This window comes from Lynx canadensis, chromosome B3, assembly GCF_007474595.2.
Source record: "Lynx canadensis isolate LIC74 chromosome B3, mLynCan4.pri.v2, whole genome shotgun sequence".
NCBI lineage: Eukaryota > Metazoa > Chordata > Mammalia > Carnivora > Felidae > Lynx > Lynx canadensis.
In genome coordinates this window covers 58,057,488-58,076,885 of record NC_044308.2, presented here as the reverse complement: position 1 = coordinate 58,076,885, position 19,398 = coordinate 58,057,488, and the positions used below count along the sequence as shown (strand labels likewise).

At 41.3% G+C, this 19,398-nt stretch overlaps 1 long non-coding RNA gene across 1 annotated transcript; it reads left to right on the top strand.

Moving 5' to 3' along the window:
• The first annotated feature begins 1,621 nt into the window (after nucleotides 1-1,621).
• On the top strand, nucleotides 1,622-17,877 carry LOC115516002. The gene is made up of 3 exons (XR_003969454.1): nucleotides 1,622-4,663; nucleotides 8,215-8,440; nucleotides 15,999-17,877. It is a non-coding gene; the product is annotated as an uncharacterized LOC115516002 (long non-coding RNA).
• Nucleotides 17,878-19,398: the final 1,521 nt, after the last annotated feature.

Genomic DNA, 19,398 nt, shown 5'->3' with positions numbered 1-19,398 from the left:
GGATCATGATCTGAGCCAAAATCAGGAGTTGGATGCTCAACAAACTGATGCACCCAGGCGCCCTTTTATTGGAGGTATAAATGAGGCCTCATGGAAGAGATTAATTCTAATGGTAGTGTGAGGAAAGATTTCTTAAATCAAGTGACATGCAACTTGGAATTTGGACAGCAAACTGAATTCTGATAAATGGAGAAGGCTAAACAGAGTATCCAGTCAGAAAGAACTGTATGTATATCCCAAAACTAACCAGCAGAAAAGGCAGAATGTCAGTGAATGTAGAGGAGCAATAGCCCAATTAGATGGGGACCAGATTGTGATGACCCTTGAATGTTCTATTAAGGAATTTTGTTTTAGGGTACCTGGCTGGCTCGGTCAAAAGAGCATGTGACTCTTGATCTCAGGGTTGTGAGCTTGAGCCCCATGTTGGGTGTAGAGATTAGTTAAATAAATGAATAAATAAAAACCTTTAAAAAAAGGAATTTTGTTTTTGATGTGTTGAATTTGAAGTGAGATAGAAGGGATGGCCAGCAGGTAGCAGGAATATAGTCTGGAGCTCAGAAGTGAGGTGAGAGCTGGATTCGTAGATCTGGGTGTCCTTTGCACTTAACGAACAAAGTGAAATAGACAAGAAAGGAAGTGCAAAGCAGAGGACTGAGGAGGACACATAGGCTACATTTTTAGAGGAGTGGGGAAGATGTTAGAAAAGGTGTTTGTGAAGGAAACTGGGAAGTGATCAAATAGAAACTCAGGGAAAGTTGTCATCAGGAATGTCAAGGAATTCAGAAATGACCTCAGTTTACTTGTAATGTCAAAATGAAAATTATTCTTTCATTATTAACCCATTTCCAAGCATTTCCTATCTAAGAAGCAAATCCTTTTAAAAATATAATAGTTGTCTAATCTCTTTTGGACTGCTTCAATACATCTCTCCTTTCTCTTGGCTTGTGAATCTTGTGAGCAGAAACTAACTATAGTAGATGTTGTGGTGTGCTTCTCGATCCCTCCTTCAGGACAGAGGTGCCAATTCTCCCAGCTGCTGTGTATGTTGACAGCTGGTGGTATACACGGCTAAGGTCCTTGCTGAAGGGCACTAATTTGCCCAGTTATACACCTTTTCCTAGGGGATACCTGCATCCAATGATTAATTGCAGGTATAAAAGGTCCAGCCAATGCCTCTATTTGAGACAACTCGCAGGATCAATTGAAGCCTCTGATGCAACTCGTAAACAGTTCAATTCATCTCCTTGTAGCCAATCCCTCTTCCCTCACTTCCTGACAGGTATTGTTCCTTACGTTACCTTCCCATAAGCCTCCTGTATACAAATCTCTAATGCAGAATCTATTTCCTAGGCAGTCCCATCTAGGAATGTTGGTGGCCAAGCTGTCCTAGCAATGAAGCCCACTTCAGCAATAAGGATCTATCATTGGCAGTAGGTGAAGTTCTGAGAGTGCCTGGCATGCTGCAGCTGTGTAGTTACTAAAACTTTCACTGGTGGTAGGGGCGCCTACCTTCCTACCTGCCAGTTAGGCGTCATGATCTCACGGTTTGTGGGTTCGAGCCCTGCATCAGGCTCTGTGCTGACAGCTTGGAGCCTGGAGCCTGTGTCTCCCTTTCTCTCTGCCCTCCCCTGCTTGTGCTTTCTCTCTGTCTCTCAAAAATAATAAATAAACGTTTTTTAAAAACTTATTTAAAACTTTCACTGGTGGAGAACTGGGATAGGGCTCTAGTAGAAGGGATGCAAGGTATAATAACTCAGTTCCTTGAAATGTTTGGGAGAAGTAGTAATTATAAGGACTATGGAATTTAATGGCTCTTGCTGTATGCTACTGAAGCATTGGAGAAAAAAAAAGCAACAAAATATTGAGGGCAATTAATTTCCAATTCAAGATGAAATATGAAAAGCCAGAGGACTTTCCTGGCAGCATATAAGCAGACTCTCAAATCCTGCAGCCAGATGGAAGCAAAAGTTGAAGATTGGGTCCAAGACTTTATAAATAGTAGCACAACCCCATAGAAGAGTGAATTCTTAGCCATGCCAAGTCTGTTACACCAAGGTTAGGGTCTTGAATGGGAAGGAGTGGGACCCTGAAACTTGAGATGGGGATATCTTATCTGGGTTGATGAACTTGAAAATCTGGAATCCTTGGATTCCCTTGGCCCCTCTGGGCCTGAAGAAGTAACCCATTCCTTCCAGCTGAAGGCCACTTATCCTCCGCTACTTGAAGATGATGTCGAGGCCTTCACTCTGTTAGACAGCATGTACTTGCTCCCCATAATCAACCCCCATCTCACCTCCTGGCCATCAGACTAATGACTAGGGTCAAGTAACAGTATAACCTAGCACATTCCATAACTACTCAGGGAAGGAATGGACTATAGCTAAAGAAGCTGCAGGGTCTAGCCAACATATATTGGCAGGAGCTGGGAGAATGTAAGTGGGACTGGATCTAAGGATGTTAGATTAATGGAGGCAAGGTATAAACATTGGCTAAAGAAGAATTTATGGTTATGAGAGCAATCTCTATAGCAGGATTTAATACTCTGGGGAATAGTGTTAATTTGCTGCAGGAATGGTTTTTTGAGGAAGCTTTGAAAAATAGAAAATAGAAAATTTCTATTCTGAAATAGAAAATTCAGAACTGCTTTGGAAGCAGTAGAGGATTAAAAGGCTCAGAGAAATGTGTATTCTAAGGTGGATATATTATATAAGTCTGAAAAACCCATTTGTTTACCATGTTCTGCAGAAGAATCCAGATGATATCTCATTTACTAAAGTGATAAGGAATGTGCTGGTAAAAGGCGCACCAGAATCATTGAGAAACTTCATGGTGACTATCTTATGCAGGCCAGGGTTTCAGCTCTAAGCTCCATCATTATAAGACTGAACCACCTGAGAACCATGGGGATAATAGGATCCTAAAGTCACGGAGCCTGAGTGGTAGGACTAAAACCATCAGGAGCAAAGTGGGGACAATTATCATAAGAAAAAAGGGTGGAGTTATGAAGGAGTTAGGAAGATGTGTGTCTAGGGGTGCCAGTCTGGCTGAGTCAGAAGAGTGTTTGACTCTTGATCTTGGGGTCATGAGTTTGAGCCCCACGTTGGGTGTAGAGAATACTTAAGTAAATAAAACTTAATAAACAAACAAACAAACAAACAAACCTCTTCCCCCAAAGAGATGTGTGTCTAGGAGCAAGATGAATGGACAACGAATAGGAGTTTTGAATATTGCTCAATCTGTAAAATAAGAAATCAAGAATGGATGATCAGGAGGCTGAGAGCAGCCACCCCCCAAAAAAGTCATGATTCCTTGCCCGGTTTCCATATCAGAGTCAGCTTTCAGATCCAGAGCTCAGTGGGTGAAGTCTGCTAAAGTCCTTGCCAGAGGAGATTAATATGGTCTCAAGTACAGACTTCTGATATGATGAATGCATTCTTTTCCATCCTGGTAAGAAAAGAAAATAAAGAAGCAGTTTGTATTCCTGTGGGATGCATACAGCAATACACATTTATGTTGTTGTCCTAGGGCCATGTTAACTTTATCTTCAGATGTAATATAGTACAAAAGGACCTGGACCACCTGGAAATGCAGAATGTCACATTGGTCTATTATATTTATGGATGACTTCATTACACTAGATGAGCCAGAAGGCGCAAATATATTGGTGAACTTGGAAAGACACCTGTGCTCCAGTCAGTGGGAGATAAGCCCTTTGAAGATTCAATGGCCAAAACATCAGTTTTTAGAGATCCAGTGGTCTGGGTAGGTCAGGACATTTTCCTCTAAAGTAAAGGTCAACTTATTGTAATTATGTTAGGTAGGAGTTAGAATATAGAGCAATGGAAGGAATGCCCTGAGGCAGAGTCCCAAGTCCTTGAAGAGGAATGATAGAGACAAGCGCTGGAGGCAAGGAAGGTAATTAAAAAAAAAAAAAAGTTACACATTATAAGCCCTGGAGCTCAACATCCTGACCTTGTGGCTTCCAAGACTTTGGGCCTCACAGATAAAGAGGCACAGGTGCAGAACATGCACTCGTCTCTTCCACTTTTGCCCTAGGGTAACCCCTAGGCTCATTATAATGCATTTGCCTTGTGGGCACAGGCTCCCCACCCCACCGAGCCCCGCCCTTTTACCCAGGCGCCATTACAGTTCTGGCACAAACCTTGTATGGTCAAAAACTCCCCCTCCCAACCTGTGAGATGAGTGTCCCAAATGATTGGAAACAGACTCCATTAGAGACCACCCCACTGTACCTCACAGTTCCTCCCAACCCAGAAAGACCCGATAATATCCAATGCCAAAACAACCTAGGGTCTGTCCACTCTCCCTCCTTGCGAGTGTACTTTTGCTTTAATAAATTGCATCTGCTTGCTACTTTCCTTCTGACCTTCTTTATTCTGGGCATGGATCCCCATGAAAATCCTCTCATGGGGAGTCCCAGGACTGAGACTTCTACTCACACAATGTAGACACACTCTCACCCCTGACAATTGTACCTCCCACCACTAAGAAGGAAGCACAACACCCCATAGATTTCTCTGGGTTCTGGAGACAGCATATTCCACATTCCAGCCCATTTACTGAGTAACATGGAAGACTTCCTGGAGTTGATGGAATAAACAGCACCGTTGCCTGGAACTTACAAGACCTTATGATGTTGGAGGTATGTATGTATGTATGTGTGTGTGTATTTATATTGCGAGAAAGAGGGCATAAGTGAGCAAGGGCAGAGAGAGAGAAAGAGAAGGAGAGAGAGAGAAACGGGGCTCACCCAAAGCAGGGTTTGTGCTCATCTGAAGCAGGGCACAAGCTCACCTGATGTGGGACTCAAATTCACCCGATGCAGGGCTCAAACCCTAGAATTGTGAGATCATGACCTGAGCCAAAGTCAGATGCTTAACCAACTGCACCACCCAGACACGCTTTTTTTTTTTTAAAAGTTCGTTTATTTATTTTGAGAGGGAGAGAGTGTGAGCAAGGGAGAGGCAGAGAGAGAGAGAGAGAATCGCAAGCCAGCTCCGCACTGTCAGTGCAGAGACTGATGGGCTCAAACTCATGCAACAGCGAGATCATGACCTGAGCCAAAACCAAGAGTCAGACTCTCAACTGACTGAACCATCCAGGCACCCCAATGTTGGAGGTATTAATGGTGGGAAAGGCTGCCTTGTGCAGTTTATGGCAAACCCCAATAAAAGTATCACTATGTAGACCCTAGGTTCTGGAACAAGGTCCACAATCTGCACAAAACTTAAAACCCTTTTGAAAATCAGCTCCCATTATGCTACTGAACCTTGATAGAAATGGAGCATCTGATTATGTAACATTGTGTATCGATGTGGCCAGACTGCTATGAGCTGGGTTCTGTAAGACCCACCAAGTCATAAAGCCAAATGAATCTAATAATAAACCATTGTAATTTGGGACTGGTGTATCTGAATTGGGCACAAGCAGGGTCAGTAGAGTAAAATTAACTGCAAAGGCGGGTGATCCAGACCCCAGTTCCATGTATAAACTTTGCCACTTTTATGGTTTTACCCAAAGTTGCCTGAGTGAAAACACACCAGCAAAACTTTATCTTAATAAAAGTCTAACTAGAGGAAAAAAAAACCCCTATTCTGAGTATTTGAAACACAGAATTTAGTACAGGGAGTCATAACATATGGATGAGGAAGCAGACAAGAAATCAACAGGGGGTGGTAGGGCAACCTAGGGTTTAGCAATGGTTGACAGTTGCTTTCTTCTTGGCTGGAGAGGAGGTGATGTTTCTGGAACCCAGGAGCTAGAGTTATTCCACTCCAGATTTACCCTTCATTGCCTATAGGCATAATTCTAAGATGACCCCCAAAGACCCCTACCTCTTTGGTATACATACCGTATAATCCCTTCCTCTTAAGTGTGGGTAGGACTGTGATTATGATGGATTTCACACGTATGATTGGATTACACCAGATGACAAAGGAAAAGGACTTTTGCAAATGTAGTTGATGTCTCAAATCAGGTGACTGAGTTAATCAAAAGGGTGATTTTCCTGGGTGAGCATGGCACCAAGGTGACCCCTAAAAGGGACTGTGTTCTCTCCTAAAACAAGAGATTCAAAGTTTAAGAGGGCCTATGATGGGGCCGCATGGCAGCAGTGGCCTCTAGTTGTTGAGAGTGGTCCTCAGTCAACAGTCAACAAGAAAACAGAGACTTTAGTATTACATCTGCTCAGAACTAGATTCTGCCAGCAACGTCAATGAACTTGGAAATGGGTCATTCCCTCACTGAGCCTCCAGATGAGGGTGCAGCAGCTGAAACCTTGATTTCAGGCTTGTGAGATCCTAAGCAGAGACCCAGACAAAATGTGTCAGAAGGAGTGAGATGATAAATTTGTATTGTGTAAGTTACTGACTTTGTGGTAATATATTATGCAGCAGTATAAATATTGCTCCATCTGAGTATTTCTCCTTTGTCAGTAGGCATAATGGTAAGCGTTGTCAGTAGGAGGCACTGGAGAGTCATTTCAGAAGCAATTTTGAGTCCCCCCCCCCCCCCCCCCCCCCCCCCCCCCGCTTCCTTTTCCTGATTCCCAGGTGCTTCTCCTACCAGTGCTCCCACAGTTTTGCCTCTGCAGAGCCTGGCTTCTGCAGCATGCATGGTATCTGCAGTGCCCAGCTTCTGCAGTATCCCCTAGCCAGTAGCACATGGTACCCCCCTGCAGGCAGTGTCTCCCAGCATTCCCTAGAGTAGCTTTGCAGTGAGTTGCAAAGTGAGGCATCTGCCTGTAGCTGGCTACCCTCCGTACCTCAGTAAGTTCTGCTGCCATGGCGCCTCAGCAAACTTCTCCACCATCCAGTGAGCCATGACGATTCTGTCTCCAGTAAGATCTATATCTTTGTTTTGGGGAGGTTGGGAAGGATTGTACTTGGATTCTCTATCTCAGCCCCAAGGTGGTGACTGTTCCTTATATCTGCTATTTTTAAATTCTTTAGAGTTCCCTTTATTTCTTACTGGCCAATCCCCTATTACTCCAGTGTCTGTTATAGTGAATAATTCTTTGTACTAAACTTCCCCCATTCGCAGTACGGTGTAGGTTCTCTCTCCGATGACTGGACCCTGACTGACATACTTGGTAAAGCTGAAATCATGGTAGGGCTCTCCAGTGGGAAGCTAGGGCCAGCTAAGGGAGCTTTCTAAGGCAGAGAGGAAGGAGGGACAAAGACCCTAACTTCTCTTTTACTCCCCCCTTCCAGTCTCCCAGCCTCTGGTCCCTACTAGTGCTCCACACTGGCCAAACCCAGCTGGAAGCCACATGACACACACAGGCAACAGGGACCACAGACCACCCTGATACAGAGCAGAGAAGGGAAAGGTGAGGAATGGGTCTATTAAAAAAAGAGAGAGAGAGAGAAAAGAAAATTGCAGGCACTAAATGGTGTCACTTAGAGTTTCCAAACCAGAGCATAATACCCAATGTAATTGCAGATTCAACCTCCCCAAGAAATGTAGCCTTAACTGGTTAGTCAAGAAATGTTTCTTTTCATCATTGCCCATGAGTCTGTCACCTGGGTCCTCTCCATCCACCAAAAAAAGAGGAGGAAATCTGCATGATAAGGCCTCTTGTTTTTCCTAACAAACAGCTTCTTCTGGAACAATCCTTTTCTTTTGCTAGTAGCTTTCTTGTCCCCACCATCTGTCTATAAAAACCTTCCATTTTGTACAACTCCTTGGACCACCTGTCTACTTGCTAGGTGGGGTGCTGTCTGATTCATGAATTGTTTTTTTTTAATGTTTATTTATTTTTGAGACAGCCAGAGTGTGAGCGGGGTGGGGCAGAGAGACAGAGAGGGAGACACAGAATCGGAAGCAGGCTCCAGGCTCTGAGCTGCCAGCACAGGGCCCCATGCGGGGCTTGAACTCACACACCGTGAAATCATGACCTGAGCTGAAGTCAGACACTTAACCGACTGAGCCACCCGGGCGCCCCATGAGTTGCTTAATAAAGCCAATTAGATCTTCAAATTTACTTGGTTGAATTTTGTTATTTAATAGATTTGGTGGCAGTGGTGGAAACCAAAGCACACTTCCAGCAGCATGGGGAGACAATGAGAATCACAGGTGTGCTACCTGCAAGCCCTTTGTGTTTCTTGCAGTTTCCAGGGGCAAGTTCCTCTTAGTCTAAGTTCTGCTCTATTTTGTGTTTGAGCTCTTCATCGAATTGGCTTTTCTTTACAGAGCGGGTCAGTTTGAGCTGGCAGACAGTTATGGCCAGAGCCGTTTGAGCCGGCATGATTTCCCAGAGCCCAGCTGAGCTGGCAGAAGTGTCTGCCCCCAGCCAAGCCTCTAGACTCTCAGACCACAAATCCCCAGGTGGAAAACCTCAGCAGGATTCCACGAAAATTGGTGGTGGTGTGCAGAGGACCAGCTTATGGCCAGGACGCAGTTCTACTGATACATTAAGGTGAACGTTTGTTTGTCCTACTTTGCGCCAAGAGAGGCTATCGCTAGCAGGATCTTGGAGGCCCAAAAGCTGCAAAAAACTGATGGGCATGTGTTGAGCATTTAAAGCCGTTAGAGAGCTTGTCACCTGAAGAAGACTCCTTCGATAGGATAATTTGTTACAGAACAGGTTAGATCGACACTAGGTCACCCACTAACCTCAAGAAAACTTCCATACAATGAAGTACGCTGTGAAACATGCACAATCCACAACCCCGCGGCAAATCCCTTTCAAGTATTAGTTCAGCTCCAAGAAACCCAAAGCTTTAGCTAATGAAATCCTTAAACTCTAAAGAGTCAAGAGTAGTACCTTTGAGCACACCTGCTAATTTTATGTCTAAGAACTGTAGTCCTAGAAGTTGCAGATATCTAGAAAGATGAGAGAACTTTATTAAACATAACCTAGAGTTATAGTGGCCACTATGGGGAACATTCAATTAGACAATCTTGTTCATTTAAAAAGTGCACTTGGCGGGCGCCTGGGTGGTGCAGTCGGTTAAGCGTCCGACTTCAGCCAGGTCACGATCTCGCGGTCTGTGAGTTCGAGCCCCGCGTCAGGCTCTGGGCTGATGGCTCAGAGCCTGGAGCCTGTTTCCGATTCTGTGTCTCCTTCTCTCTCTGCCCCTCCCCCGTTCATGCTCTGTCTCTCTCTGTCCCAAAAATAAATAAACGTTGAAAAAAAAAATTAAAAAAAAAAAAAGTGCACTTGGGGGCGCCTGGATGGCCCAGTCAGTTAAGCATCTGACTTCAGCTCAGGTCATGATCTCGAGGTTCCTAAGTTCGAGCCCTCTGTTGGGCTCTGTGCTGACAGCGTGGAGCCTGGAGTCTGCTTCAGATTCTGTCTCCCTCTCTGCCCTTCCCCAGCTTACGCTCTATCTCTCAAAAATAAAAACATTTAAACGAAAATTTATAAAGAAGTACATTTGAGGGGCGCCTGGGTGGCGCAGTCGGTTAAGCGTCCGACTTCAGCCAGGTCACGATCTCGCGGTCCGGGAGTTCGAGCCCCGCGTCAGGCTCTGGGCTGATGGCTCGGAGCCTGGAGCCTGTTTCTGATTCTGTGTCTCCCTCTCTCTCTGCCCCTCCCCCATTCATGCTCTGTCTCTCTCTGTCCCAAAAATAAATAAACGTGGAAAAAAAATTAAAAAAAAAAAATAAAAAAATAAAGAAGTACATTTGAAAGCAAAGGTTCCCAAATTAAACAGAGTGGGAGGCCCATTTTAATTGGTGTGCAGAAACTTCCAAAAGGCTTCAAGATTCCAAAATAGTCTCATTGAAGATTTGTTACAAAAGGCTAATAAAAAAATTAAAAACATAAGAGGTACCTGAGACAAAAGACTCTAAGGCTAACGTAACTCCTACTGTTCCCCTCTATTTTTCTTTACCTGAGTACCAATTTTCTGTCTGAACTGCCTTTTCATTCTGAAGGGACAGTTACCCTTTCAAATAAAACTGCCTGAGGTTACAGGTGATCCTCCTCAGATATCCTTCCTTCCTTGGTCAAAGGCTAAGGGTCATGGTAAAAAAAAAAAAAAAAAAAATGTAGAGAGAATCCTCAGAAGGGTTTTTTTTTTTTGTTTGTTTTTGTTTTTTTTTTTATACTTTACTTCCTGAGCTCAATTGAGAGAAGGTAATAAAAATTGAAATTATCACAACAGCTAATGAACTGATCAAAAAGGATTTAAATAATATAACAGAAAGTGAATTTAGAATAATAGTCATAAAATTAATCGCTGGGCTTGAAAACAGTATAGAGGACAGCAGAGAATCTCTTGCTACAGAGATCAAGGGACTAAGGAACAGTCACGAGGAGCTGAAAAACACTTTAAACGAAATGCAAAACAAAATGGAAACCACGATGGCTCGGATTGAAGAGGCAGAGGAGAGAATAGGTGAACTAGAAGATAAAGTTATGGAAAAAGAGGAAGCTGAGAGAAAGAGAGAAAAAAAAAATCCAGGAGTATGAGGGGAAAATTAGAGAACTAAGTGATACACTAAAAAGAAATAATATACGCATAATTGGTATCACAGAGGAGGAAGAGAGAGGGAAAGGTGCTGAAGGGGTACTTGAAGAAATAATAGCTGAGAACTTCCCTGAGCTGGGTAAGGAAAAAGGCATTGAAATCCAAGAGGCACAGAGAACTCCCTTCAGACGTAACTTGAATCGATCTTCTGCACGATGTATCATAGTGAAACTGGCAAAATACAAGGATAAAGAGAAAATTCTGAAAGCAGCAAGGGGTAAACGTGCCCTCACATATAAAGGGAGACCTATAAGACTCGTGACTGATCTCTCTTTTGAAACTTGGCAGGCCAGAAAGAATTGGCACGATATCTTCAGTGTGCTAGACAGAAAAAATATGCAGCCGAGAATCCTTTATCCAGCAAGTCTGTCATTTAGAATAGAAGGAGAGATAAAGGTCTTCCCAAACAAACAAAAACTGAAGGAATTTGTCACCACTAAACCAGCCCTACAAGAGATCCTAAGGGGGATCCTGTGAGACAAAGTACCAGAGACATCACTACAAGCATAAATCATACAGACATCACAATGACTCTAAACCCGTATCTTTCTATAATAACACTGAATGTAAATGGATTAAATGAGCCAACCAAAAGACATAGGGTATCAGAATGGATAAAAAAACAAGACCCATCTATTTGCTGTCTACAAGAGACTCATTTTAGACCTGAGGACACCTTTAGATTGAGAGTGAGGGGATGGCGAACTATTTATCATGCTACTGGAAGCCAAAAGAAAGCTGGAGTAGCCATACTTATATCAGACAAACTAGACTTTAAATTAAAGGCTGTAACAAGAGATGAAGAAGGGCATTATATAATAATTACAGGGTCTATCCATCAGGAAGAGCTAACAATTATAAATGTCTATGCGCCGAATACCAGAGCCCCCAAATATATAAAACAATTACTCATAAACATAAGCAACCTTATTGATAAGAATGTGGTAATTGCAGGGGACTTTAACACTCCACTAACAGAAATGGATAGATCATCTAGACACACGGTCAATAAAGAAACAAGAGCCCTGAACGATACATTGGATCAGATGGACTTGACAGATATATTTAGAACTCTGCATCCCAAAGCAACAGAATATACTTTCTTCTCGAGTACACATGGAATATTCTCCAAGATAGATCATATACTGGGTCACAAAACAGCCCTTCATAAGTTCACAAGAATTGAAATTATACCATGCATACTTTCAGACCACAATGCTATGAAGCTTGAAATCAACCACAGGAAAAAGTCTGGAAAACCTCCAAAAGCATGGAGGTTAAAGAACACTTTACTAAAGAATGAGTGCGTCAACCAGGCAATTAGAGAAGAAATTAAAAAATATATGGAAACAAACGAAAATGAAAATACAACAATCCAAACGCTTTGGGATGCAGCGAAGGCAGTCCTGAGAGGAAAATACATTGCAATCCAGGCCTATCTCAAGAAACAAGAAAAATCCCAAATACAAAATCTAACAGCACACCTAAAGGAAATAGAAGCAGAACAGCAAAGGCAGCCTAAACCCAGCAGAAGAAGAGAAATAATAAAGATCAGAGCAGAAATAAACAATATAGAATCTAAAAAAAGAGCAGATCAACGAAACCAAGAGTTGGTTTTTTGAAAAAATAAACAAAATTGACAAACCTCTAGCCAGGCTTCTCAAAAAGAAAAGGGAGATGACCCAAATAGATAAAATCATGAATGAAAATGGGATTATTACAACCAATCCCTCAGAGATACAAACAATTATCAGGGAATACTATGAAAAAATATATGCCAACAAATTGGACAACCTGGAAGAAGTGGACAAATTCCTAAACACCCACACTCTTCCAAAACTCAATCAGGAGGAAATAGAAAGCTTGAACAGACCCATAACCAGCGAAGAAATTGAATTGGTTATCAAAAATCTCCCAACAAATAAGAGTCCAGCACCAGATGGCTTCCCAGGGGAGTTCTACCAGACGTTTAAAGCAGAGATAATGCCTATCCTTCTCAAGCTATTCCAAGAAATAGAAAGGGAAGGAAAACTTCCAGACTCATTCTATGAAGCCAGTATTACTTTGATTCCTAAACCAGACAGAGACCCAGTAAAAAAAGAGAACTACAGGCCAATATCCCCGATGAATATGGATGCAAAAATTCTCAAAAAGATACTAGCAAATCGAATTCAACAGCATATAAAAAGAATTATTCACCATGATCAAGTGGGATTCATTCCTGGGATGCAGGGCTGGTTCAACATTCGCAAATCAATCAACGTGATACATCACATTAATAAAAAAAGAGAGAAGAACCATATGATCCTGTCAATCGATGCAGAAAAGGCCTTTGACAAAATCCAGCACCCTTTCTTAATAAAAACCCTTGAGAAAGTCGGGATAGAAGGAACATACTTAAACATCATAAAAGCCATTTATGAAAAGCCCACAGCTAACATCATCCTCAATGGGGAAAAACTGAGAGCTTTTTCCCTGAGATCAGGAACACGACAGGGATGCCCACTCTCACCGCTGTTGTTTAATATAGTGCTGGAAGTTCTAGCATCAGCAATCAGACAACAAAAGGAAAGCAAAGGCATCAAAATTGGCAAAGATGAAGTCAAGCTTTCGCTTTTTGCAGATGACATGATATTATACATGGTAAATCCGATAGACTCCACCAAAAGTCTGCTAGAACTGATACATGAATTCAGCAAAGTTGCAGGATACAAAATCAATGTACAGAAATCAGTTGCATTCTTATACACTAACAATGAAGCAACAGAAAGACAAATAAAGAAACTGATCCCATTCACAATTGCACCAAGAAGCATAAAATACCTAGGAATAAATCTAACCAAAGATGTAAAGGATCTGTATGCTGAAAACTATAGAAAGCTTACAAAGGTAATTGAAGAAGATTTAAAGAAATGGAAAGACATTCCCTGCTCATGGATTGGAAGAATAAATATTGTCAAAATGTCAATACTACCCAAAGCTATCTACACATTCAATGCAATCCCAATCAAAATTGCACCAGCATTCTTCTCGAAACTAGAACAAGCAATCCTAAAATTCGTTTGGAACCACAAAAGGCCCCGAATAGCCAAAGTAATTTTGAAGAAGAAGACCAAAGCAGGAGGCATCACAATCCCAGACTTTAGCCTCTACTACAAAGCTGTAATCATTAAGCCAGCATGGTATTGGCACAAAAACAGACACATAGACCAATGGAATAGAATAGAAACCCCAGAACTAGACCCACAAACGTATGGCCAACTCATCTTTGACAAAGCAGGAAAGAACATCCAATGGAAAAAAGACAGTCTCTTTAACAAATGGTGCTGGGAGAACTGGACAGCAACATGCAGAAGGTTGAAACTAGACCACTTTCTCACACCATTCACAAAAATAAACTCAAAATGGATAAAGGACCTGTATGTGAGACAGGAAACCATCAAAACCTTAGAGGAGAAAGCAGGAAAAGACCTCTCTGACCTCAGCCGTAGCAATCTCTTACTCGACACATCCCCAAAGGCAAGGGAATTAAAAGCAAAAGTGAATTACTGGGACCTTACGAAGATAAAAAGCTTCTGCACAGCAAAGGAAACAACCAACAAAACTAAAAGGCAACCAACGGAATGGGAAAAGATATTTGCAAATGACATATTGGACAAAGGGCTAGTATCTAAAATCTATAAAGAGCTCACCAAACTCCACACCCGAACAACAAATAACCCAGTGAAGAAATGGGCAGAAAACATGAATAGACACTTCTCTAAAGAAGACATCCGGATGGCCAACAGGCACATGAAAAGATGTTCAACGTCGCTCCTTATCAGGGAAATACAAATCAAAACCACACTCAGATATCACCTCACACCAGTCAGGGTGGCCAAAATGAACAAATCAGGAGACTATAGATGCTGGAGAGGATGTGGAGAAACGGGAACCCTCTTGCACTGTTGGTGGGAATGCAAATTGGTGCAACCGCTCTGGAAAGCAGTGTGGAGGTTCCTCAGAAAATTAAAAATAGACCTACTCTATGACCCAGCAATAGCACTGCTAGGAATTTATCCAAGGGATACAGGAGTACTGATGCATAGGGGCACCTGTACCCCAATGTTTATAGCAGCACTCTCAACAATAGCCAAATTATGGAAAGAGCCTAAATGTCCATCAACTGATGAATGGATAAAGAAATTGTGGTTTATATACACAATGGAATACTACGTGGCAATGAGAAAGAATGAAATATGGCCTTTTGTAGCAACGTGGATGGAACTGGAGAGTGTGATGCTAAGTGAAATAAGCCATACAGAGAAAGACAGATACCATATGGTTTCACTCTTATGTGGATCCTGAGAAACTTAACAGAAACCCATGGGGGAGGGGAAGGAAAAAAAAAAAAAAAGAGGTTAGAGTGGGAGAGAGCCAAAGCATAGGAGACTGTGAAAAACTGAGAACAAACTGAGGGTTGATGGGGGGTGGGAGGGAGGGGAGGGTGGGTGATGGGTATTGAGGAGGGCACCTTTTGGGATGAGCACTGGGTGTTGTATGGAAACCAATTTGACAATAAATTTCATATATTGAAAAAAAAATTGAAATTATCCCTTTCTTTCCAAATCCAGATGCCATTGACTAGTAATTCTTTTCCTTTTGGGAATAGCTGTGTCCTTGCTCATCTCGTTTTGCATCTTAAGAATGTGGTTTGACTTTTTGCCTCTCTGGGACCTACAGGTTATCCATTCTTTCTTTGACTATCTTTGGAAGAGGCCCTATGTCCTGTAAAAATAATATCTTTTATCCCCCTCTTTGAGAACGCCTCTTGGGTTCAAGAGTTTGGTTAACACTGCCAGAAATCTTTATTGTTTGTCCCAGCTAAAACCTAACAAGATAGTTTAAAACATTCTATAATCAGAAATTTGGCCAAATTAAACACTGATATGCAGAGCCTGATAAAAAAAAATTTAAGGCCTTCTCCCCTAAGCTAAATGTGCCCAGAGGAAAAGAAGACTTTCTTATAGGTAGATGAATGTGTCAGTCCTTTGATATTATTTAGGTAATAATCCAGTTCTTTGAGAAACTAAAAATGGTCTTTATAGGACCAGAGGTGTAATTCCAAAAACTATTCAAACGCAATCATTTTTAACAATCCCCAAACCTCTCTTATTTATCCCAAAAGGCTTATAAAGTATTGTAAAACTTCTGCCCTTAAGAGAAGGAAAGTCCTTCTAGAAAGTGCTTGCATTTTCCCCCTGCACCTTCACACTGTAAATACAGTGTTCTGCCTAGTCTTTCTAGGAATTCTTAATCTAGCCCATCCCTTAAAATGCAAATTCCAGGGAGGTAACACTAACCAAGTAAAAATAAGGAGGAAAGGCCATTTAAAACTTGACTTGCCAAGAACAAATACAAACCTTAAGCGTCTTCTCCACAAATATATACATATATATATTTAATAATTATATATATATTTTAATAATTATATATGTATTATAATTTTTTTTCTTTTAGGTTTTCCAAGGAGTTTACTTGGGCAGACCTGGGGACAGGAGGCTCTGCATCTAAAAGAAGGTGTTGGGTCTGTTGGTGGTGAAGGGTGACTTGTGCTGACAATGTAGGACCTGGTGGGGTAGCAGGAATTTGATCTTAGAGTCATTGATCTTAGACTGCTTGACTGCCAGTCAGTGGCACATGCTGGCAGCAATCTCCTCCATCTTCATGATCTGGATCAAGAGGGCCCAGGCAGGAGCGGTGCCACGCACCCATGTCTTGCCAGCACTGGGTGGTAGGGGCAGTGGTCAAGCCCTGGTACTTCCGGTACATGTTGTGTGCCACTGTGGGAGTCATAGTGCAGCCAGATGCCAAAGTTCTTCACCCGCAAGGGGGATTTCTCACACACCCTGAAGACTTCATCTTCTTCAGCTAAGGTACAAAGTGATGATGGATAAAAGCAGAAAAATGTTCACCTTTAGCCTAGAAGGCTGATCTACAGCATGCTTGGTTTTGACAAGGATCAAGTAAGTGCTGGTTGTTACATTCTTAAAGGGTCTCACGACTGTCTATATATCTCATCAATAGTTAACATCAAACCGAATTATAAGCACCAGAGAATTCTTGTGAAAGTGGTTTTACAAGTAGAAATACGAAGATATTAATGATCTAATACTTCCTGCACGTCTCCTCCCCCTTGAGCACTAAGCACGTAACCACCAGCTTCATGCAGCAGAATGCTGCTTTTTCTGCCCATGGGTCCTGTCCCCTTGCTACTTACTAAGTAAACTTACTAAGTGGCACCGTAAAATTTCTCAAGAATTCTTTCTTGACCGTCACGCTTAACAATCCTGCAATAAAAGTACCAGAAGCGGAACGTGGTGACAAGCGGACTAGGTGCAAAGATTTGCATGCGATAGAGTGTGGAGTTCTGCACTTGGGGGTGGATGGGCAGTGCCCCACCACCTTGCACCCTCGCGGTGTGCCTGAGGTCTTCATGGCACACTCTCTGCTCTTGCCACCACCCACGAAAGGCCATAAATACACTTTTAAAAAGCTTTACCTATCTAGACCAATAACCTTAACTTATTTCATCCACCAAAATAACCAAACAAACAAACCTAAAAAAAAAAAAAAAAAATTCAGGTCCAACCTTTATAAACTAGTAAATTTTGTACCTGTTTCATGGCAGAATTTTCAAACAGAAGCTATAAGGTCAAAGTCTATGTCTATCTTATCTATTCACATGTGTCCATGGATGTGTTGTAACTGAGTTTCTACTTCTGGATGGTATTGCTAAAATTAACTTATAAATGGGCTATATTTAGTTGGTCTAAAGACACATGCTTGTAAGGATTGGGTTTGTAATGCTTTTCAAGTCCATGTGATCTAAAAAAAATTTTTTGATATAAAAATTAGTTTGGGATTGATGGTTTAATTAAGATAAGCATGTCCTTAGAGTTATCAAGATTAAATATAAAACTTTTATCTACATGAGTTTACTAACCAAATAATTTTGTTATCTCTTATAATATCTATCAACGAGAAAGTAGTGGCTTAAAATAATGACTGACTTTGTCTAATATTTCATAAAGTTTTTGTAAGTAAGTAATCTAAATATAATTGTTAAAAAAAAAAGTTTTAGGTAAGGGGTCAATGGCCCTCCCAACAGTAGTTTCCCTGATTTTTTTTGTAACTTATAATCTTAAAAGTTTTGCTAAGTTAAATAATGAGTTAAGTTAAATTCATTAAACATCTAGATTATTTCCAAATAAGACAAAATACTAGACACTAATTACTAGACATAGGTTTATCTACTTTTGGCTTCTTATTAAAGAGAAACTAAACTTGTTTGGATATGTTAATGTTACATTAAAATAAATTATGTTTAATAATTTAATAGTAATTTAATAGTAATAATATAATAATTATAATTATTATTATTTTATCCTAAAATGAGGTTGGTTTAAAATGAAAACATAACGTAATGCCAGCAAGTCTACTTGACATCATATTGGGAATGTTTCCCCTGCATGTTGACCCTCACCACTTCCCATACCTTCCCATTATATAAAACCCAGCTTTGGGGGGCGCCTGGGTGGCTCAGTCGGTTAAGCGTCTGACTTCAGCTCAGGTCATGATCTCGCGGTCTGTGAGTTCGAGCCCCATATCGGGCTCTGTGCTGACAGCTCAGAGCCTGGAGCCTGTTTCAGAGTCTGTGTCTCCCACTCTCTGACCCTCCCCCGTTCATGCTCTGTCTCTCTCTGTCTCAAAAATAAATAAACATTAAAAAAAAATTTTTTTTAAATAAATAAATAAAACCCAGCTTGGGGGCACTTGGCTGGCTCAGTTGGTTAAGAGGTTAAGCGTCCGACTTTGGCTCAGATTATGATCTCACATGTTTGTGGGTTCGAGCCCCGTGCCCTGCATTGAGCTCTGTGCGGACAGCTCAGAGCCTGGAATATGCTTCAGATTTTGTGTCTCCTTCTCTCTCTGCCCCTCCCCCAAGTTGTGCTCTGTCTCTCTGTGTCTCTCACAAATAAATAATAAACATTAAAATCTTTTTAAACAAACAAACAAACAAACCCCGCTTGGTCCAGGACTTTGGAGATGGTGTTTGGACACTAGTTCCCCATCTTCCTAGGTTTTCAGCCTCTGGAATAAAGCAAACTTTCCTTTTCAACAAACAGATGTCTCTCAAGTATTGGCTTTTGAGCGTTCAACAGCCAAACTTGGGTCTTGGTAACAATAGGACAAAAATCAGAGTATAGGAAAAAAGTAGAGGTTTATTAAAAAAAAAGTCTTTAAAACATTTTTTTTTTCAACGTTTTTTTATTTTATTTTTGGGACAGAGAGAGACAGAGAGGGGCAGAGAGAGAGGGAGACACAGAATCGGAAACAGGCTCCAGGCTCTGAGCCATCAGCCCAGAGCCCGACGCGGGGCTCGAACTCACGGACCGCGAGACCGTGACCTGGCTGAAGTCGGACGCTTAACCGACTGCGCCACCCAGGCGCCCCTTTAAAACATTTTAATGTGTGGTCAAGCTATGATCAAAATAAATTTATTAAAAATAATAAGTTTTAATATCAAAATTAAGCTGGTGCAAAGTTAAAATTTGGTCTTCTCTCTGCTAAAATAACAAAGTTTTCTTGGATTTTTAGTCTGCTTTTGGTAAGGTTGTATAAGTTTCCTTACCTTTTAAGTACCAAGTTTCATTATGATCCATGATCCTATTTAGGTAAGTGCTTTAAAAAAATTTTTTTTTTGAAATGTTTGACAAACTTCCCAAAATCAAATTCTTAAAAAAAATTCTTTTTGACCTGAAATATTCCAAGAGTTGTAAAACTAATTAGGCTTATTTACTATATAAATTACATAGAAAATATTGTCAAATAAATAATACTAAGCCTTCTTTAAATT